Below are 21,105 nucleotides of genomic sequence, written 5' to 3' on the forward strand. Positions count from 1 at the left end.
ATCTTGAAATTCTTACTTTTTAAATAAGAGGCCCCACATTTTCATTTTGTACTGGGCCCTCCCAATTATGTAGCTGGTTCTAGGAATACTTAGGAATACAAAAGTGCCACAATAATGGACAGCTGCACCTATTTGGGGCCAGTAAAGATTTGGGATTCTTATTCGACAGACTTTATTTGAGGGCTTGCTTCTTGAAAGGATACATGATTAGGGATCCAACATTAATTAATAACCTGGTCACATATTTGAGAAACACACACTCACCAAAACCAGAATCAGTCTGCCTCATCACTTAATAGTATTATTATTTTTAAAGGACTAGAAAGCAAATAACTACAAATAAGTTATGTTTCCAAAGGACATCATTGTATTGAAAATTAAATTCTCTCCAGAATCACAGACCGCAGAAAAAAACTTAGCATCAGACACTTCTCAAAAACTTCAGAGTAACATGGGCTGGTAAGAATTTGCCCTGCCTTCCCAACTGATCTTGATCAACAATGTCACCAATATCCAGACACCTAGACTTCAGTTGTAGGTAGTCTCCAAAGATTGTAGTCAATGAACGAAACAGGCCTCCCAGTATTCATGCCCTTGTGTAGTTTTCTCCCACAATAAATCTGGGCTGGCCTGTGACTTGCATTAACTAACAGAAGGTGGCAAGAGTGATGCTTTGGCAATTCTGGACCCAGCTTCAAGGAGACTGTTAGCTTCCTTCCACCTACTCCCTCCTGGAACATTCACTCTGGAGATCTCTGAGCCACCATATAAGAAACCAAGTTAGCCTGCTAGAGAGACCACAGGGAGATGCCATCAGAGCCCTGAAACTACATGGAGGAAGACAAAATCCCAATTGTATCAGGGCCCAAGACAGATCTCCAGAGTTCTCCAGCCCTGGCCATCATCTACCTACAACGCTACCTTTATGAGGGACCCCAAGCAAGACCAGCAGAAGAACTGCCCAGGTGAGCCCAGTCAACCCTGAGAACAGAGAGAATTAATAAAACAGTTATGTTTTTTTTTTAACTTTTTATTTTATATTGGGGTATAGCCAATGAACAATATTGTGCTACTTTCAGGTACACAGCAAAGCAACTCAGCCATACATATACATGGAAAAACAGTTATGGTTTTAAGCTACTAAGTTTGGGGTGATTTTGTTACACAGCAGTGGATAACTGAAATAAACCCTAAACATTCCTGAAATAAGCTCTGAACATTCCACTGAGAAAAGAGAGCCTAGGAACTGGCAATAATGAGGTGAACCAAGCCCACAGATGAGTGCTAATTAGTGTGCATCTTTTTTTTTTTTTTTTTTTTTTAAGTTGTACTACATAACATTTAAAAATTGGGAGATCTCACATAAAAATCTAGATTGCTGGCTTCTGAGAAACCGGAACATGCACCACACTGGATCTACATTCCCGCATGGTCATAACCAGCAGCAACAGAATAGCAGTTATCCCCTCTACAAAGGGCTCACTGTCCTGTCCAGTGCAACACAGCTTCACCGGGCCCACCTCCCCTCAATCACAGTGCCTGGTCTCTGTCAGATCATCTTTTAACCCGAGGTTTAGCAGAGTGATAGGCACACAACTAGTGCTCGATACCTATTTACTGAGCAACTGCACCAAGCATCAAATGCTCTTATCACTCCCACATGATTGCCAAATCCTGTATTGACTACCTTGGCTATCCTTTCCCATCCAAGCCTATCACCATGGTCTTCATGTCCTCTCTTAGATCATTGCAAGAAGCTCCAAAGGGTCTCCTAGCCTCCAGGCTGTCCCTCCAATCCATTCCAGTCCATCCCCACTAGGATCACCCATTTAAAACACAGATTCGGGCACATTGTGGACTCCTCTCCAAAGTCTTCAGTGGATTTCTGGCTACGATATTGTACTAGATGGTACCATTGGGGAAAACGGGGCAAGTACTTGGGCTCTCTGGGTATTATTTCTTAAAACCATGTGTTTCAGGGATCTACCATTATCTCAAATACAAAGTTTAATTTTTAAAATCTATGAAAGTTTTAAATGTACATATTCGTTGACCCATAATTATATCCACTTCTATCAAAATTGAATTTGTACGAATTTTTTAAGTGTCTTCAGTTGCTCCCCATCACCTGTGAAACAAAGTTCAAACTCACTCAGCCAGACTTTCAAGGCTCTCCTCGTTTTGTCCTCTATTAAAAACAATAAATCTCTGAAATCCTCAAACATACCCTGCATGTGCTCAGCCTGGGGCCATCCTCCATCACCCTAAACCCTCATGGGTTACAGCATTCTCCAACATGGGGTTCAAACCCTCTCTTCCGAAAAGCCTTCTTAAAGTCTCCCAGCAGAAATTAATCTCTCCTTACTCTACACCCCCTTGGATTTTACTTGCATCTTCAGTGTGCCCCGGCCACCCTTGTTGCAGAGGTATTTTCCTATATGTATGTGATAGGGACCATAAAACTATCGCCTGCTCTCATCCCAATTTCATAGAATCAACCAGTTCAGAGAGGTTAAATTATATTCCCAAGATCGCACAGCATAGTGGGAGGCTTGAGATGCCTCCTTCCAAAATCTCTGTTCCTTCCGCTCTACCTCAGGGGCTGAAAAATTATTTATCTTCAGAACCACTCTCAGCTAAAACAGTCACTAAGAGAATTCCGCATACATTAGGTGGGGAGACTCTCCTGAATTAAACTGGAATAGAGGACAAATATTTGCATCTTACAATACCCTGAATAACATTACCTTCAAAAACAGTGAACAAATATTTCCTCTCCCTAGTTTTAAACACAGAATAATTATATCCTTCACAGATACAAAAGTCATAGTAAAGGGGATGACATTTTCCAGCCCTGCTTTTACATGCATATCAGTAAGTGAACACCAAATGGAATTCTCCTCATTTGCTCTAATCCCAAAGGGATCCACTGAGAGAGAGCTTATGGATAAGGAAGATTTGGAATAAATTTGAAAAAAATGTCTTCTGCAGGTTGAGAATTTTAATCAGACAGGGGAAAAGCTGGGTTTAATATATTTTAAAGACAATTCAGAGTTATACGTGTTTGAAGGTAACAAACAAAAATATAGTTGAAGTTTAAACACACCTCATAATTTACATGTTAATAGGAAATGATAGCTTGGGGCTGACTACAGAGTTAAGAGAAAACGTGTCCATTGAAAGCTCTCATCCATGTGATTAAACTCCTCTATGTCCTCAAACATTTCATACCCCTTCATCCCTTACCAGAAACCTGGCTGAGGCAAACCAGGTGACCATTTGCATACAGAAGCTCCACTTCCTTTGCTTCCTACTAACAGAACCATAATTTGCTCAGGACAGCAACGTGCCCAGTGAAGAGCTGCCACCTGACACAGTTCTGGCCAATGAGATGCAAGGAGACACCTACAGGGGGTTTCTAGAAAGACTTGTGTTTTCCTGCTACAGGTCTTACCCTCTTCTTTTTCCCCTCCTCTTAAAGCAGGTGTAATGCCTGGAGGAGCAGCAGCCGTCTTGCAGCCACAAGGTAAAAAGCATCAGAAATAAGCCAAGACAAAGCACTGCAAGGATGGTTCTGACATCATGGAACCACTAAAAGAATGGCAGTGGTCACGTAGCCCTGTGCTTCTTGTATGGGAGACAAATGGATCCCCATCTGTTTAGGCAACTGTTAGTTGGCTCTTGAGTTTCATGCGTGAAAATGTAAACCTGATTGAAACACAAACTCTACCCCCAGAATCGTGCCTGCCCTAAAGCTCTCTCAGGTGACAGCTGTTCCACCTCACACCCCATGTACAAAGAAGAACTAATATCCACCCTCCCCAACCTGTTTCTCTCCCAAGCGCTCCATCTCTGTAAACAGCACTACTGTTCTACTCACCTGCCCACGTGAGAAATCTAAAAGCCATCCTTCCCTCCTCACTGACTCTCCACTTTAAGTCCAACCAATCACCCAGGGCTGTGCTTCTTCATCCCCAGTATTTCTCAGTCCCATCCATCTCTACAACCACCATGCAAGTCCAGGAGGGCATCAGCTCCTACCTGCACTGCTCCTCATTGGTCTTCTTTGCCACCACCTTCTGCAATCCATTCTCTGTGCCCCTGCCACAGTGATCTTTCAGAAACACAAACAGGATCCTTTGGCTCCTATTTAAAACTTTTCCATGCTTCTTATTGGCCTTTGAATAAAGCCTGCCCTCCTAATCATGGCTGAAAAGGTCCTCCATTGACACTGAACTCAAATTAACTTTCTCTCCAAGCTCCAGCCTTCAAACCAACCCACATCTCCGCAGATATCTGCACATGCCTGGAGGAAGTTCTCCCACATATTTTTGATTGAATAGCTTTACTCATCCTTCCAGAACATATAATCTAGGAATTCCATCAGAACTTCCATATTTTGAATTGTGAGTTTCTACAACCCAGGTACGACCATTTGCACTTCTCTGCACACCCAATGGCTCAGTGCAAGTTCCCACCTTCCATTAAAACATAGGGGATTCCCGGGTCAATCACAAGACAAAACCCGGCTTTTCTCAAACGCCATTTATAGCTCTGGATTACAATCGCTGTTGTTGCTTCCCTACCTTTTTTGGGTTTTTTCTCCTTTTAAAAAAAGGAAGTTGAACTTAAAGATATATTGCAAAACAACATAAAGGTTTAAATATGGATATTGTAGACCCAGTGACCCAGATGACTGAAGTGGAAAATGTTACTAACACTGGAATCAGTGCTTACCCATTTCCGGTGATGTGTGGTCATGATGCATGGTTGTTAGTCCTAAATGAGATTTAACAGCAGAAATTCAAACAATGTCAAAACTTCATGAACACAATGCCCGTTAAGATATGAAATAGACACAGACTTGATTTAAACATGGTTCATGTGATGGCTTTTTATTTTTTTATTTTGGAAAGTTTAGTTCCTGACGTTTCCTATGAGTCATTTTCCATGAATATAAAACTGTCCACCTAACATTGACCCTGACTAACTTTGATCTTTTGCAACACAGAAAATTGTAAATGCATGATTATAAAGCTTTTACTGAGTATTTTCAATTTGCTGAAATAGCTCCATTTATATAAATATATCAACTGTAACAACGGACCTCAACATCATTTTCCACATATTAATCATGTTGATTTCCAAAGAGGGTTTGTGGAATCCATCTTAGAATATACGTTCTATATAAGACAGAGACATACTATCAGTAAAATTTTTTAAACGGAAACAATCCTAGTGATGGTAATAACAATGACAACAAAAGTCTTTGCTGTAGCTATGACTTACTGAGTATTTTCCATGGTCCAGGTCCTATGCTAAGCACCACGCATATGCATGACCTCACTGAACTCTCACAGAACCTGGCACTACAACTAGAATCATCCCCATATTACAAAAAGAAGAAACTGAGGCTAAAAGAAGTTAGCAATTTCTTCATGGTCACACATCTGGTACATAATGGAAACTGATTTATGATCCCAGGCCATCCCTCTGCAGAACCCAGGCTTCTTAATCACAAGTGCAAACATCCACATAGCATTTATCATGTACCAGGATTTGACACTCAGTTAATCTTCACAACAACGCTACATAGCAGGTATTATTACTATTCTCATTTTACATATGAGGAAACTCCAACATGGAAAGGTCAAGTTACGAGGTCAAAATGGTCCAGAGAGTAAGCTGCAGATCCAGGATGTACCCCGAGGCCAGCACCTCCAGAGTATGTACCTTTAAACTACCGCCCTATCCACTGTACTATCCCCCAAGTAATAACATCTCTAGGGCATTTATCATGTGCTGGGCATTGTGAAACTTTCCATACATTACCTCATGAAATCCTCGAATAACTCTGAAGTAGGTGGTATTTTTACCACCACTTTACAGATGGAGGGTCTGTGGCTCAGAGAAGTTAAGTCACTTGCCCAGGGTCACACAGCCAAGTGCCACATTGGAAAATATAAAGAGCAACAGTAGGGTTTCGCTCCCTACCTCCCCAATTCCTTTCCTGAGGCATGAGTGGCTGGGAAACAGCATGCATCAGACTTTCCACCTCTGTAAAACCATTCAGTTCATGTAATTTAGGGTGTAACTATTCATAGATACCTTTCAGTTAATCTACTGGGAGCCAGTGCAACCACAATGCACACTTCAGAACAATGCATGCTTTCTCTATAGATTAAACACGCCAACCCAGCTTGGGAAAAGACCATCTGTGCAATATGAACACTTAGGACAATTTAGTTTTAAAAAGAAAGTCCACTGTTGTTGCTTTTCTTTTTCATACACAGTATGAAACTTTACTCTTTCTTCTAGAGAAAGTTCCTCTCAGTTTTCTACTCCTATCTACTTAAAAGTCCCATTATTTAAACCTAAACAAATCTCTCCAAAAAGGCATTATGAATCTTGTTAAGAAAAAGCAATTGTTTCTTTATTCATTTTTAATAAAAAGAAATGGGTAAGATCTAAAAAAGAATTAAAGCTCACTTCTGGAAACAGTATTAAGAAATAAAAAATGCAACTACAGCAAAATAAATTGATAAATCAAAGCCTAACATGTCAGGCCCACACCAACTAAAGAATGCTGATTGGTGTGTGTCACTGGGTTTTGGTTCTTGCAGAGACAACTTTAATAGAATTCCACAAGGCCACAGAGTCATATGGAGACAAAAATCACATCTTCAGCATCCACAATAATATACAAAGTCAGTAACAGTTGTTACCCTTGGCCAGGATAGGCACAGACATTTAATATGAATAGACAAGAGAAAATGCAGAGTCTGCCTTTTAATCATTCTTTCATTTACAGACTCATTTAATCAACAAATATTTATACAGTGTCTATCTGTGGGCTAATCTCTGGGAACACAATGATGAACGAAATAGCCACACTCTCTGACTTCATGGAGTTGGGAGACAGACAGTGAAGACATAGATGAATATAGGATAATTATGTAAGTAATTGAGTATGTAAGTAACTAGTATGAAGGAAAAGATCAGGAAACCATAAAAGAATAGCACAGCAAGCTAATTCAGATGAGGGGGCAAGGAGCAACCTTTAAATTGAGACTGAAAGATGGAGTAGATAGTAGACAAAAGAGTGCTCAGAAAGCGTTCAAGATGGCAGAAAGAATGTGTGCAAAGGCCTAAGGTAGAAAAGGATTAAAAGGAGGCAATGCCATGGGAGTCAAGAACTCCTGGCTCTATTTCCAGCTCAACCACTAACCTGGGAAAGTCCTTCAACCTTTCTAGGCCTCAGTTTCCCCTCCAGCTCCAACAGCGCTCATTGGCACAGTCAATGGCCTCCTAAGTGTTGCCACAAGGACAGCTTAAGTGCTAAAGGGCTGGCCTCATTCTTCTCAGAGTCGTGGCGGCGGGAACCATAGTAACTCCCACTAGCAGCAGTGCCTCCAGCACCCCACTCCCCAAAACATGCCAGGAGACTCGGTGGAAGGGCCAGTCTAGCCAAGTGGCAAGTAGGGGCAAGATGGCGGAAGAGTAAGACGCGGAGATCACCTTCCTTCCCACAGATACAGTAGAAATACATCTACACGTGGAACTGCTCCTACAGAACACCCACTGAACGCTGGCAGAAGACGTCAGACCTCCCAAAAGGCAAGAAAATCCCCACGTACTTGGGTAGGGTAAAAGAAAAAAGAAATAACAGAGACAAAAGAATAGGGACGGGACCTGCGCCAGTGGGAAGGAGCCGTGAAGGAGGAAAGGTTTCTAGCCAAGTGGCAGCCCTGCTACCTCCTGGGAAGCTGTGTCCAGAATCATCCACCTGGAAACTTATGACATCTCTAGGCTGCCCAAGACAAGGCCAGTTAATAGAACACGAGGAATACATTATGTCAGTGGGTAAAATGACTGGAGCTCCAACTGACTCCTGACAAAAGAGTTCACATGGAAGGCCTGAGATAAGGCAAAGGTAGGGCAATACTTCTCCACAAGGGAGATAGAGGAACTGACCAGCCGTGCACCTCCCAGGGGCACCAGTCTGTATGCGGCACTGAAACGTCAAAAGAAGCAGAAGAAACATTCTGATGGAAGGGAGAGGATTGAGATGCCCAAAGGACATTCTCAAGTAATAAAAGATGGTCCCTACACTGCCTCCTCAAGAGGGTTAATTGCAGGACCTTGATGTACTAAACAGTGTGATGCAAGTTTGGGGCAGAGCCAAATTGCTCGGGGCTGTAGAAGAGAGGCTGCCGCGCTCCTGACACCTCACACCTTGCATAGCACTAGGTCTAAATGGATGGTGCAAACATACTTAAAGAATACTGGTGTGAAAGTTCACCTGATTAATCTGCCTAGGACTCCCATGGGCCTCAGGCTGGCCATGACTTCCTGCCCTCTTTCCTGCCATGAACACTGCCTCGTGTGGTACTTTCTTAACCAGACCTGTCTCCTCCTACTCAACTCCTTGAGGGCAGAAGCTGTGTCTTGTTTACCACTCTATCCCAATTGATAGCTCACTGTAGCAGTGAGCTATCGATAAATTAGCTCTATGTCAGATAATCAAAAACTAGTATTAAGACTATAAGACAAAAGCTTTATAATCTGTGTTGATCTAGACCAATAAGTCTGCGAGCAACCTTTAACATCAATACATAAAATTACTTCATAGTTTGCAAGGTTTTCAGTGTGAGATGTTTATGGAAAATTACAAAAAATTAAAGTGCAGTATGAGATTTCATACACCTGAGGTCCTGCTCTGAATACACACAGAAATGAAATCAGCCACAAATATGAAATACTCAAACACATTGAGATTCGGTGGGGGGGGAAATCAGTGAATGCAGAGAGGCCGTATCAAACCCTGGAAGGTCATTTAAAATTATCTACTCCACCAGCTTTGCTTTATAAGGTGGAAAAAAATTGAAGCTCAGAATGCTGAACTAATATGCCTCTACCTGGTGACAAAACCATGACTTAAATGATCTCCATGTTCTTAGATCATTGTTTTCCCCACCACACTGGGCTGCCACCTGAATTAGTCACATCATGTTACTCCTGTAGTTGGAAATCCGCAAAGGTTCTCCATTTTTCATGAGTAAATGGCAAAGTGTGTACAAACCCCTACAGGGTTTTCCTCCACTTGGATCCCATTTCTTTTCATGCCTTTTCTACCACTTATCCCTTTGCTCAGCTTGTCCCAGCCACTGTGGTAATTGTGCTGTTCTTGAATCAGGCACACTCCTGCCCAGGGCCTATGTCCTAATCCTTCCCTCCGTCTGCTGAGCCTTTCCCCCAAATACTGGCATGACCCACTCTCTCATCTCCTTCAGATTTTTCCTCCAATGTCATTTTCTCAGTGAGGCCTTCCTTGTCCACTCAATTTTAAGTCACATGTCACCCCAAACCCATCCACGCTTTATTTTCTCTATAGCACACATTGCCATTTAACATACTGTATATTTTACTTATTTATATATTTATTTCTACAACTCTCTCCTTCCCCACCACGTATGCTCCATGAATACAAGGATTTTCAACCATCTGGTTCACTGCTCTGTTCTTCGAAACTAGATGAATGCCTGGCCCACAGTAAAACCTCGTAAATATAAGTTGAATAACTAGTTATATGGATTGATGGATGGAGTTCAAAAGTGGCTCAAATCCAGAGAATTTAAGAGCTGTGAAATGTCTGACAGAGTCTGGCAGCCCCTGAGAAACAGCCTGTGGCCTGGGTGTCATCTACCATCACTATGTGCCCACTCCAGAACTGGCATTCACTGATACTCTGGGTGAAAGACAGTAAACTAAGGAATGAAGTGATATGAAGACTTGTCAAAGCAATCCTGTTTGAGGCTTCATGACTCTTGGTTAGAGAGGCAACTAGCAAGCCAATATTTTTTATCAGCAACAAGATGCCTCTTACATGTCCAGATGCAGAAATCACTTCTGAATTGCTTCCCTGTGCCCTTCAGCTTAAGTAGAAGGGGATGGTTTGCTCAAATTGGACATCCCAAAAAAGAGACGAGATTTCAAAAACTTTTCAAAAACTGGCATGAACCCACATTTGCTATGAAGCCTGAATGGCTGGCACAGCTGAACCTCCATGCATCGTTCTAAACATAAAACACCAAGCTTCAATTATACCTTAATGACAGATATATAAAGGAAGATACTAAGAGTAGCCAAAAACAAGGCAGTAGGAACCAAGGGCAGATATTAAAACTACGTAATATTTGGCCCAGTCATCAAGGAAAAAAAAACAACAACAACAACATTCAGACAGACCCAAACTAACATAAGCAGTTTATGGTCTTTCATGTCTAAGAACCCAATGAAGGTTTACATCCAGGCTATATCTCACCCCACCAGCACCTGAAATAGCAAAAACATCCACAAAGAGCTACCTGTCTGAACTTGAAAGACACAAGCTAGGCCTAATTTACAAACAGGAAATACCAGGGAACTCTAAATGCCTTGCTAATTTCTAGTCTAATTTAGACCTTGACAGCCCAACAAATAGACAAATTGAAAACTAGAGTTTTCCATTCCCACTATCAGTGGTCCCTCCCATGCAATGGACATGCTACCCAATCCAATACTCCTCATGACATGCCTTATTATCCATTGACCAATGTGAACTCCCTGTTACATTTTAATTCATTTCCTGGAGAATTTGGGGTGATCTCTACAAGTTTCAAATGCTGGAGCCAAAGGCTGTTGAAAAATATTCTAGCATTTACTGCAATGGTAACTCTAACTTTCCAGTACTCCATGTTTCCATAGCTAAATCTAAGATGGGGATAGCTCTTCTCTTAAAACTACAACGGCTGAAGCAGATGTTTGTGTATTATATGCCATCTGTAGAAACCTCCCCACTTGCTAATGGCACACAGCTGGAGAATCATTGGGGACCATTCCAAACTATTAAGGCTATAAACTCTGACTTGGGTCAAGTCTAATAAACAAGTGTCATCCCAAAAGGAAATGAGTTAAGCTAGCCTTCAAAGTCATTTAAGCAAATATTCCCATGGTCAGAGTACCTCACAAAAAGCCTCTCATTAAATTCTTCTGCTGTTGATTTTGCCCAATTTAAATCAGAGATCACTGGAAATGTTCATTTCAGGAAAAACCCACATTTCAATGGAGTGACTTTCAGTGGGTTTGAAGTGACTAACGAAGAGTCTCTGAAGGTTGCCCAGGTCTCTCGGGCCGCCTCACACATAGCAACAGCAGGTGCATGAAAAAATATTTAGGAAGCCAGCATGGAATGAGCCCAGCTCCTCCTACATAAAGTCAAGTTCCTGATCTGGAAATTCTAGACCATGAACAGTCACACAGGAGAGAAGAGGTCACAGGCAGTGATGGTGCTATGTATATTTTTGTCAGGTCTAAATATCATATTCATTTCAAAATGTGGCCACCTTCAGGCTAAGACTACACCCAGAACACTTCATTTCCCCAATGAAATCATTCTCATCTTTGAAAAATTCTCTCCAGTACGACCCTCCAAGAAGCCCTTCTTAATACAGTGTAATCCATTCCTACTCCATCTGTTCTTCAGATTTAATCACTTCCTACATTCAGCCATCTGGGACCTGGCTTTACCTGCCTTAGACCCTGACTTTATTTATTTTGTCTTGTGTCATAATGGCTTCTTGCTTTACTGCTCCACTTAACACTAAGGATTTGGGGGACCAGAACTATCCTTTCAATTCCTCTCTACCTCTATGCAGTTGCTTTACACCCAAGAGATACTCTAAATAAATACTGGTTGAATGGAAAGAATCTCAGTCTTGTATTTAATTCTCTCAACGTCTCCAACTAGTCTAACAGCTTAAGAACCAAACCTACTTAAAAATTAACTTAAGTTTTAAGTACAATGAAATCACTCTAAGTAATTAACTTAACCACTCGATGTGTTTATTTTCCTAGTTTGGAAAAACAGGCCAGCCACTGGGTATGACCATCCCTAGATAGGCAACTCTAAGAATAATGAGGTAATCTCCTTCAAAGATGATGAGATTTTCAGGATTCTCTGGAATGCACACCTCCCCATTAATGTGTCATTATTAATACCCAGTTCACTTTGGGTAGAAATGACACTAGAGCACTTCAGAATTTTCAAGCAACTCCTCATTACATAGTACTCAGGTGTCAACATAATCTCAATGTGATGGCCCCACTGCTCACAATGAATTAGGAGACATATTTACTAGAGACACTAAGAAATGTCCCATCAAATTTGTGTAACTATTACTATGCTCATGTTCCAAGGATTTCATTCACTGTGTTTGCATAAGCATCCACATACTTCTCAGTGAGTTAAAAAAAAAAAAAAAAAGGATCAGAGGGTAAAGGGGTATTACCCCAAAACTAGGATTGCCAGATCTACCAAATAAAAATATAGAATGCCCAGTTAAATGTAAATTCAGATGATCAAAGAATAATTTTTTTAGTATAAGCACCCCATGAAATATTCGAGGCACGTATTTTCTAGTATAACTAAAAACTTATTCTTTGTGTGCAATTCAAACTTACCTGGACATCCAGTATTTTATCTGCCGACACTACTCCAAACCCAGAAATTGTATTTACAAAAAAAAAAAAAAAAAAGAAAGAAAGAAAGAAAAAAGAAAGCACAGAGCAATGAATGCATTTTGTGAAGGTTTAATTTTCAGAAAGAATAAAATAAGTCATCTATAGCATTATAGAACATTTCAGAAAGCTCGATATAATGACTGCAAGAAAAACAGAAAGTGAAGTACACTGAGTACTAAACTAACTATGTGCTGGGTACTATTCCAAACCCTTATCTCATTTAATTCTTAGCCCATCCTCATGAGGTAGGAACTTTTATTATTACTATTACTATTATTATTATTATCAAAGAAAGCAAGATACAAGGTGAACAAGTTGCGCAATGTCACAGACTAGTAGAGTGGAGAGTCAAACCCAGGCAGGTTTAACAAAAGGGCTTAACGTGCTTAACGGCTACCACATTTTACAGGTGAAGAAATTGAGAATCTTAGCATTTTGCCCAGACACACAGCTGCTCATCAGTGCAGCTGGGATTCAAACCTAGGAGAGTCTGAATCCAGAGTCTTAGTCCCAACAATACATCACCTCTGCAAGTCATGCCAAGTGGGGAAAGTCCCTTTCCCACCTAAACCAGCTGCGATTACCATTGTCATAAGTCAGAATGCTTCATCTTCAAAGAACAGTGCTTGAACCTAGAATGGCCTCCTCGGAATTCTTATCAGATCCATCCAGCTGAATTTCGACTCCTTATAATCTAAAGGTTATCCTGAGTTAGATGGGGAATGTGGAGAAGAGTTCTATTTGGGGGAAGAATTTGTTGTTGCTGTCGTTTCTGTACCAAACATCTCTTTCAAATAAGCCACTTATCTGATGCCTACCAGTCTTGTTGCCTGGAGACAAATTCTTCTTCCTGCACATGAATCCCAAACACTGGCTACAACCTGGAACACAGACAGGAAGGCCAATTTGAACCGGCCACCAAAGCCACCTTCAAGATCCAATTATGTGTGAAAAGATCACAAGAGCGAAGATTTTTCTGCATGGATCTGGAACTAAACAACCAGCATTACTGCATGTAAAACATCAGAGTTCAGAAAATATCAGAAGCTATCCAGAACTTTACCTGGAGCAGACTTGCCTACGGGAACCCTCATATGTGTTATTTTAGGTGTTTGTCTACCTCTGGAATGAAGACAGATGTCTTTAATCAGAGAGAGAAAGAGAGTGAGAGAGAGAGAGAGAGAATGAGAGGGAGTGTGTGTTTAAGCATGTGCAATACAAGGCACATACAATACAATGCTTACGTGACTTTCCCCTCAAAATTTCCTATAGGGAGCAGAGGGCACGTTGCTCAGAACATGAGTTAGCTGCAAGAAAAGGAGGGGGTTATCTGTGGATAGAATGGACACAAAGAATTTTTCTCATGTAACTTATAACTACGTAGTAATCTAAAACTGTCTGAATACTTGACTGTGTCTCCCATGAGAATATAGGCTTCTTGAGAGCAGGGACCATACCTGTTGTATTCACCATTGCGCTTCCCTGGTGTATGGTACAAAACAGGCACCCAGTGATAGGATGAATGAATGAATGAGCAACCACTACTGCCACCAGTAAGCAGTGTGCACACAATCTTACTTTTGGCCTCATTGCCCTTAAAATCTGTAACCAAGACTTGTATCCTCTTGCAATCCCAACCTCCCTTCAGGGCTGAATAGTGCATGTGTATCATCATTTCTCACAAAGACTATTAAGCTGGCACCCTCCTAACTGGCCTCTGTGACACTAGACCTTGGCCATCTTCCAACCTGTTCTTCATTTGGCAGCCAGAGTACTATTCCTCTGCTTAAATCCAGCCATGCTCCCTGGTGCTCCAGCCACACTCAAAAGCTTACACTGTCCCAAAGGCACCATACTGTGCTGTACTTCCAAGGCTCCCGTCTACCCTGAAGGCTCTCCTCTCATTTGCTTGGCAATCGTCTTTCGATAATGAACTCAAACTTTATTTTTCTATGAGACCTTACTCTTCCCTTCTCCCCTCAGAGGAACCAACCCCTCCATCTTTTCTCCCTAAAGGTGTAATTACAGACCTAGCATCACATTCATGTCACTGTGAGTTACAAGAAGGCAGAGCGCATGTATTATGGACTGGCCATTTTATCACTAGCACAGTGTCTGGCATGTAGTAGGTGTTGAATAATCCCTTCCTTGATGGATAAGTGGGTTTTGGAAAATAAAAGTGGAAAACTTTGGTAAGCTAATCATTTCTTGATCTCTTACTGCGCTGGAGGAATATTGTCTGGACCCATTCATTAAGTTCTATATTTATCTGCTAAATCTACCAGAAAAATTAATGAAAGGAGGGACAATGGTGTGTCCTGTTGTTGTTGCTATTGTGAACACCTGCTGAGCAAGAAACTTCATAGAATATTGCCTACTTGTAATTGGGATTGAGGTATCAAAAACAAAAGGACCCAAAATCAAGGACCCATGGTAAGGGACCTCAGAAAGAAGATACTTCTGAGATAGCAAATAAGTTTTGCCTCTAATGTCCATGGTGAGACGTGGAAGCCTGGAGCAATGAATTCAGAAGGGCCCAAGGCTCCTCCTGGGTTTACAGAACAAAGGGAGATGACTGTAGGCAATATCTACAGTGGTGTAGCTGGGGGAAGAAGCAGTAGAGTACCACACAGTCACCTTGATCTAGTCCCTCCCCTTCACTGAACATAAGAGGAGAGAGACCTCAGAAATGGTTAGCTGAGGGTCACATGATTAGTGAGTGGCACAGCTGGCCAATACGTGCATTCATTCAACATTTACTGAGTGACTATTAGGTCCTGCATAGTGCCATATGCTGAGATAAAATGATGAACAAAAATATTCATGGTCATCAACCTAGTGAAATTCAGTTTCCTCAATGCCTAATCCATAGCTCCTCCTACTACCTCATAATGTCTCCAACTCCCACCTCCCCACTATAAAACTCCCATTTTATTATATGTAGTGACATTGCCCAGAAAAAAAAAAAACCTGTTTTTAAAAAAATACCGAATTCCAAACAATTCAACCAATTCATAACTATTCTTCCCCCCCCATTCTATTTATCCAAACTTTTAAAAACTCACATTTAACCAATAACTCCACAGTGATATTTGAAATTTTTTTCAGATAGCTATATCATTCCCAGATCTTATCATCAAAGAACTTATCACAAAGTTAGAAGGAAGTGTTAGCTAAGCTTATAGAGACCCTATAGTTCACATTTTCCAGAGGTTGAACAATCATCTTTATACTGAGGAACTCAAACGAGTGCTTAATAGTTCTTACAGCAAGGAAATTCTAGTTTTAAACCTAATCCGAATCTTACCACTAAAAGTTCAACTAAATCCACTGCATCATCAAAGACAACAGAAAAGAACCAGTCACCATCTTACATCAAATAGTGGAGTACATATGCTTTTGGTCTGCAATTCTTCAGTTTCATCTTTTTCTCTTTAAAAATGAGAAAAAGGGCTTCCGTGGTGGCGCAGGGGTTGGGAGTCCGCCTGCCAATGCAGGGGACGTGGGTTCGAGCCCTGGGCCTGGAAGATCCCACATGCCGCAGAGCAACTAAGCCCGTGCGCCACAACTACTGAGCCTGCGCTCTAGAGCCTGTGCTCCACAACGGGAGAGGCCGCCGCAATGAGAATCCCGAGCACCGCGGTGAAGAGTGGCCCCTGCTCGCCTCAACTAGAGAAAAGCCCGGGTGCGGCAACAAAGACCCAGTACAGCCAAAAATAAAATAAATAAATTTCTTTTTTAAATGAGAAAAAATAATTTGTGGGAAAAGTAAGCAGGAAAAGGGACTGCTCTGAAATCTTAAATAATTTAGCCAAAAAAAATTTTTTTTTCAAAGAAAGTAACTGACCCAAAAAGATATATTTATGTACCTATAATTTTCACTAAGGAGTTTCCATTTTGACTCTGGAGTAAACACATGATTTTTCAAATTCATGGTCTGCAAAATCCCGAGGCACCTAGGAACACTTATTTCCATAGAGTAAAAAGACACATTCTGGCCTTATTCTAAAGAGGACACCAGAAAACAAAACTAATACTGTGAGCAAACAAATCTTAGCTAAAACTCATTGAAATAATCCAAATGGTTTCCATTCCAGGGAAAATAGTAAGTCAGCAGTTTGCATACGGCTGCCTTTTCCAAATACACAAAATAAGCAAAAACACCACCAGAGGAAAGTGCAAATGCTGAACCCTTTCTATTTCTGTTTCCATGGACTGCAATTCAATCAATACCGCCGCCTGCAGAGCTCTGCCGCCATTTATGCACACTTCCAGGTGGCCTCCAATGTCCCACCCAGAGAGCCCAGAGAACTCCCAGACAAGGTTCAGGGAGCCATCAATCAAGCCACAGAGAAAGTGACAAGAAAGTCTGGACCCGAGACTCCAACTGCTAGAACAAGCACTGGAAATCCAGAAAAATTAATCTTTGAAGGTGTCGAGCAACCAGAACCCTCACCAAGAACATTCAGATTCTAAATAAGAAAACAATGGGGACAGAGGTAGGCATTCCTTAAAGAACAAAAGGCTCTGGAGAAAAACGTAAATGAATCACAACACTTCACCTACTACCATTAACAGCCTGGAGCTGGCGAAGGGCTGTTGAGTAAAAATATTCTATATAAGGAAACTTAAGGGAAGTATTCAAAACCCTTCACCCAGGACAGAAGACAACTCGATGTGCAAAATCCTAAGTGGGGTAAGTATATCCGAGGTTATTAAAGAGCACATTAGGGTAGCATCGTAAAAACCAAATTATTTTTGAAGAATAACATTAACAGAAAAGTGCTGTTTTAACTTCAAGACAGAGAACTTACTTCCAAACCCCCATCCTCCTACAGAACTTGAAAGGACAATAATTAGTCAAGAAAACAGCAAAATGAGGAAGTGGTATTCTCTTACAATTTCTGTTAATCCCCACCAGCTGTAATTTAAGAAATTCAGTGACATCAGCGTTTATACTGGATCCAGCAAGAATGACAGAACTACGAATGCAGAATCATATGAGAGGGGGGAAAAGAAACTTGGGGGCAACTGGAAAACACATCTGAAGACGTGGAAAATTAATTCACTTTGCAGTGAATCACTTCAACAGCTTCAAACACCAACGCTGCCAAAAAAAAAAAACAGAAAAAGTGGAAAAGGAAGCATAAGCACCCCAAACCTAATCAAATGACCCAGTGGAACGTCTGAAAAAAAGAATGTCGCTGAAATAAGTGAAGTAAACATTTCTGAAAACAGACAGAAAGCAATCTAACCATTTGTAAATGACAAGAACCAAAGATTCAATATTATACAAAGATTGTCACTCTTCAAAAAAACATATGCTATACGAGAACCTGTAAAAACTGAGTTACTTTGGTTATTACTTGCATTACCTTCTTGAAGACAGTCAATTCCATGGTCTCCTTTTCCCCAGAGAGAGAAAACAGCTCGTGAAAAAACCATTGCAGTAATTTCAAGGTGTCCCATCTGAGTTCACAGATGGACCTGGAACAGGTCTGAACTCCCAATATAAATGCCAACCATTACCTTTTACTCATGTCAGAGTCAGAGGGAGAAGAAAACCACACCAAACCTGACTGACCAAACAACCTATAGAAGAGTTGAAAAGACTCACCATGGCTGCCTCAGCCCTTTGGCTGAACATTGAGTACACTAAACCGTCTCAGAAAGGAGATGATTACAAAGATGCGATTGTAGCTGCTCTGCCACACGATTACATGCACCTTCTCTCAACACTAGGAAGACTAAATGAGAGATGGAGTGATAATTAATAGGATTCTTGGCAGCAGGAGCCAGCTTCTTGAACAAACCAGTAATTGCTGCCTACTTAAAATGACAGAGAATCCAGCCAGCAAAGAGGGAGGTGCTAACAATGGGAATCATAAAAGGTAAAAAAGACTTACATCAACAGGTTACTTGGCTCCCATTCAAAACTACCTCTTTATCTACACATTCAGTTAATAATGAGAGCAAATAAATTGAAAATCACATACAGGAGGACTAAGAGATCAATAATCCTTCCAGAAGTATTACCACAGATTTCCCTGATTTCCCTTCCACACACTCTCCAACACCCAAAATGTCATACATTGATCATGAAGATAACTATCAACTTGTACATGATGTCATACTGGAAAAGAACATTTTTCCCATAAGTGATATATTTGACTTGGACATCCTTTGAAAATAACCAGGCTGTTAAGAAACTTTTAACAGCAGCCACAGGCACAGTTTACGCTCTCTAGTCTGAAATTAAAACAATTTCTTGGTTGTAACCTCTCTAGGAAAGAAAAGGTATTTAGCTCAGAAGTTTTTTACTGGTATGACTGAAGATTTCTGGCAAGGTAGAGGACAGTTAGCACCCAGTATCTCCAGTTTAGACCTCCCAACCCCAAGAAATAAGAGTACTGATTACCAAACACTCAACTAGACAATATTCCCTCAGAGAAGACCAGTATCTACTGAACACTCCCTAGCAAGAAATAGACCAATGAAGCTCTAACATCTTTAGATGCCCAGAGACATGGAGAGACGAGGATTCCATCTTCTGCCATGGGGAGATGTCTAGAGAGATAAACCAGGGCAGCAGGCACATAGTTTCATAACGACTAATGCTGACCAAAATTCTTCATAAAATCAACTCCACAAGTAAAGACCCACCTCGTTCATTCACTCAGGAAATCCCTGGCTTTCTGATGGTGTTGCAGAGGATGACCTGATGCTCTACAAAAAACAGATCATTGAAAGACTAAGGGCTTCCTGACAAGACGCAGCCCAGGAGTCCCTATTGATAATATCTCATGGAAATCTCCAACTTTTCTCGTGGCAGTTAAAGATGCATGTGAGGTAGTAAATCAGGAGCAGAAGCATTGAAAACTCAAATGGTTTACATTTTTCTTAGTATGCATGAGAATTAAGTGTTTTCTTTTTTTTAGTGTTGGTCTTTCTCCTTTCCCACTAATAAAAAGTAAGAATGCCTTTACATTCATTCGGTGAATGTCTAACCTATCACTGCTGGAACCCACTGAGTATATATACGACTCATCGTTAAAGCCACCATCTAGTATTTTTATAACTTCTCCTTCTCTATTAGATCATTATATCCTATTATTGAAAATATTTAACTCAATACTTTGCAATGACTAATGTTCTTAACGCCCACGTGTCAAGGCAGAAGTTATGTTCATTACACAACATTATGATGTTTCAAGACCTTTGGCATTCAAAGATAAACAGTCCAGAACGTAATAGACTGGCTACGACTTCATAAAGACATACAGGGAAAGCAATTAACAACTCAGGTTAGAGGGGAAAAATAGAGAGATGAATGGAAAACATCAAGATGTTAGGAGCTACATGTTCAATGGTAGCCCACAAGGATGGGTATGTAGACAAGACTTCTTGATGTCACCAACTAGGGCCATTCAAAGATCTTTAATGAGGAATGAGGAAAATCTGTAACTTAATACCACACCCTTGTGAATAATTAAGCATCCACCATCCCATCTTTTGCTACCTTTCTTGAAGCCTTCACAGCCTACCTCCTTTAAATCATCAGAAACAGCTTTGAAAACAAAGGACTATTCAGCCAAGCACTCTGTGAGCACCTTTAATAGATCTATTTATCTTGGATTAAGATGTTCAACCATACCCAGAGTCTCCCTTTACTTCATCAGACACCTAGTCCTCTTTCTATTCCAAAATTAACATGAGTTGTTGCCCCTGATCTCTTCCTATCCTGCCTCCCCCTTCCATGCCCCAATATATACAGTAACCACTTCAGCAGGGCAGATAAGAGGGTAAGCTTTGAAGTTAGACAGTCCTCCAGTTTAAGTCTTGGTTCCACCCTTATTTGAATGACCTTAGGCAAGTGATTTAAGATGGCGCAGCCTCAGTTTCTTTTAAAATGGGATCCTACCTACCTCACAGAATTAAATATACAAAGCATTTGAAATGTACCTAGTACATGTCTTAATATGTTTGTAATTCAACTAGATCTGAGTTATTCATTCCTGCTGTTTCAGCTTCTTGACTTTTCTAACACAAGAAAAATCTGAAAAAAAAAATTACATAGGTACCCTCCTTATCCCAGGACTAAGACAGATGGACAGACAGACACACACACACACACACACACATACATATGCATATATACATACACATACAAAGTAAAGAAGCCATTCTTTTTATTTTTTTTAACTTTTTATTTTATATTGGAGTTTAGCCGATTAACAATGTTGTGATAGTTTCAGGTGCACAGCAAAGCGACTCAGCCATACATATACAGGTATCCATTCTCCCCCAGACTCCCGTCCCATCCAGGCTGCCACATAACATTGAGCAGAGCTCCCCATGCTATATAGTAGGTCCTTGTTGGTTATCCTTTTTAAATATAATAGTGTGTACATGTCAATCCCAAACTCTATAACTATCCCTTCCGTCTACCCTTCCCCACTGGTAACCATAAGTTTGTCCTCTAAGTCTGTGAGTCTGTTTCTGTTTTGTAAATACGTTCATTTGTATCATTTCTTTTTAGATTCC

General features: G+C 40.8%; 1 protein-coding gene and 1 long non-coding RNA gene across 7 annotated transcripts in view; one reads left to right on the forward strand and one right to left on the reverse strand.

The window, feature by feature from the left end:
* MITF (melanocyte inducing transcription factor) overlaps positions 1 to 21,105 on the reverse strand; it is a 225,439-nt gene that overhangs the window by 186,817 nt on the left and 17,517 nt on the right. The gene's annotated exons all lie outside the window — the stretch shown is intronic.
* On the forward strand, positions 7,388 to 13,056 carry LOC309607572. Its single transcript, XR_014232457.1, has 2 exons — positions 7,388 to 7,478; positions 7,747 to 13,056. It is a non-coding gene; the product is annotated as an uncharacterized lncRNA (long non-coding RNA).

The sequence above is a fragment of the Balaenoptera borealis genome (genome assembly GCF_965194805.1).
Source record: "Balaenoptera borealis genome assembly, chromosome: 12".
NCBI lineage: Eukaryota > Metazoa > Chordata > Mammalia > Artiodactyla > Balaenopteridae > Balaenoptera > Balaenoptera borealis.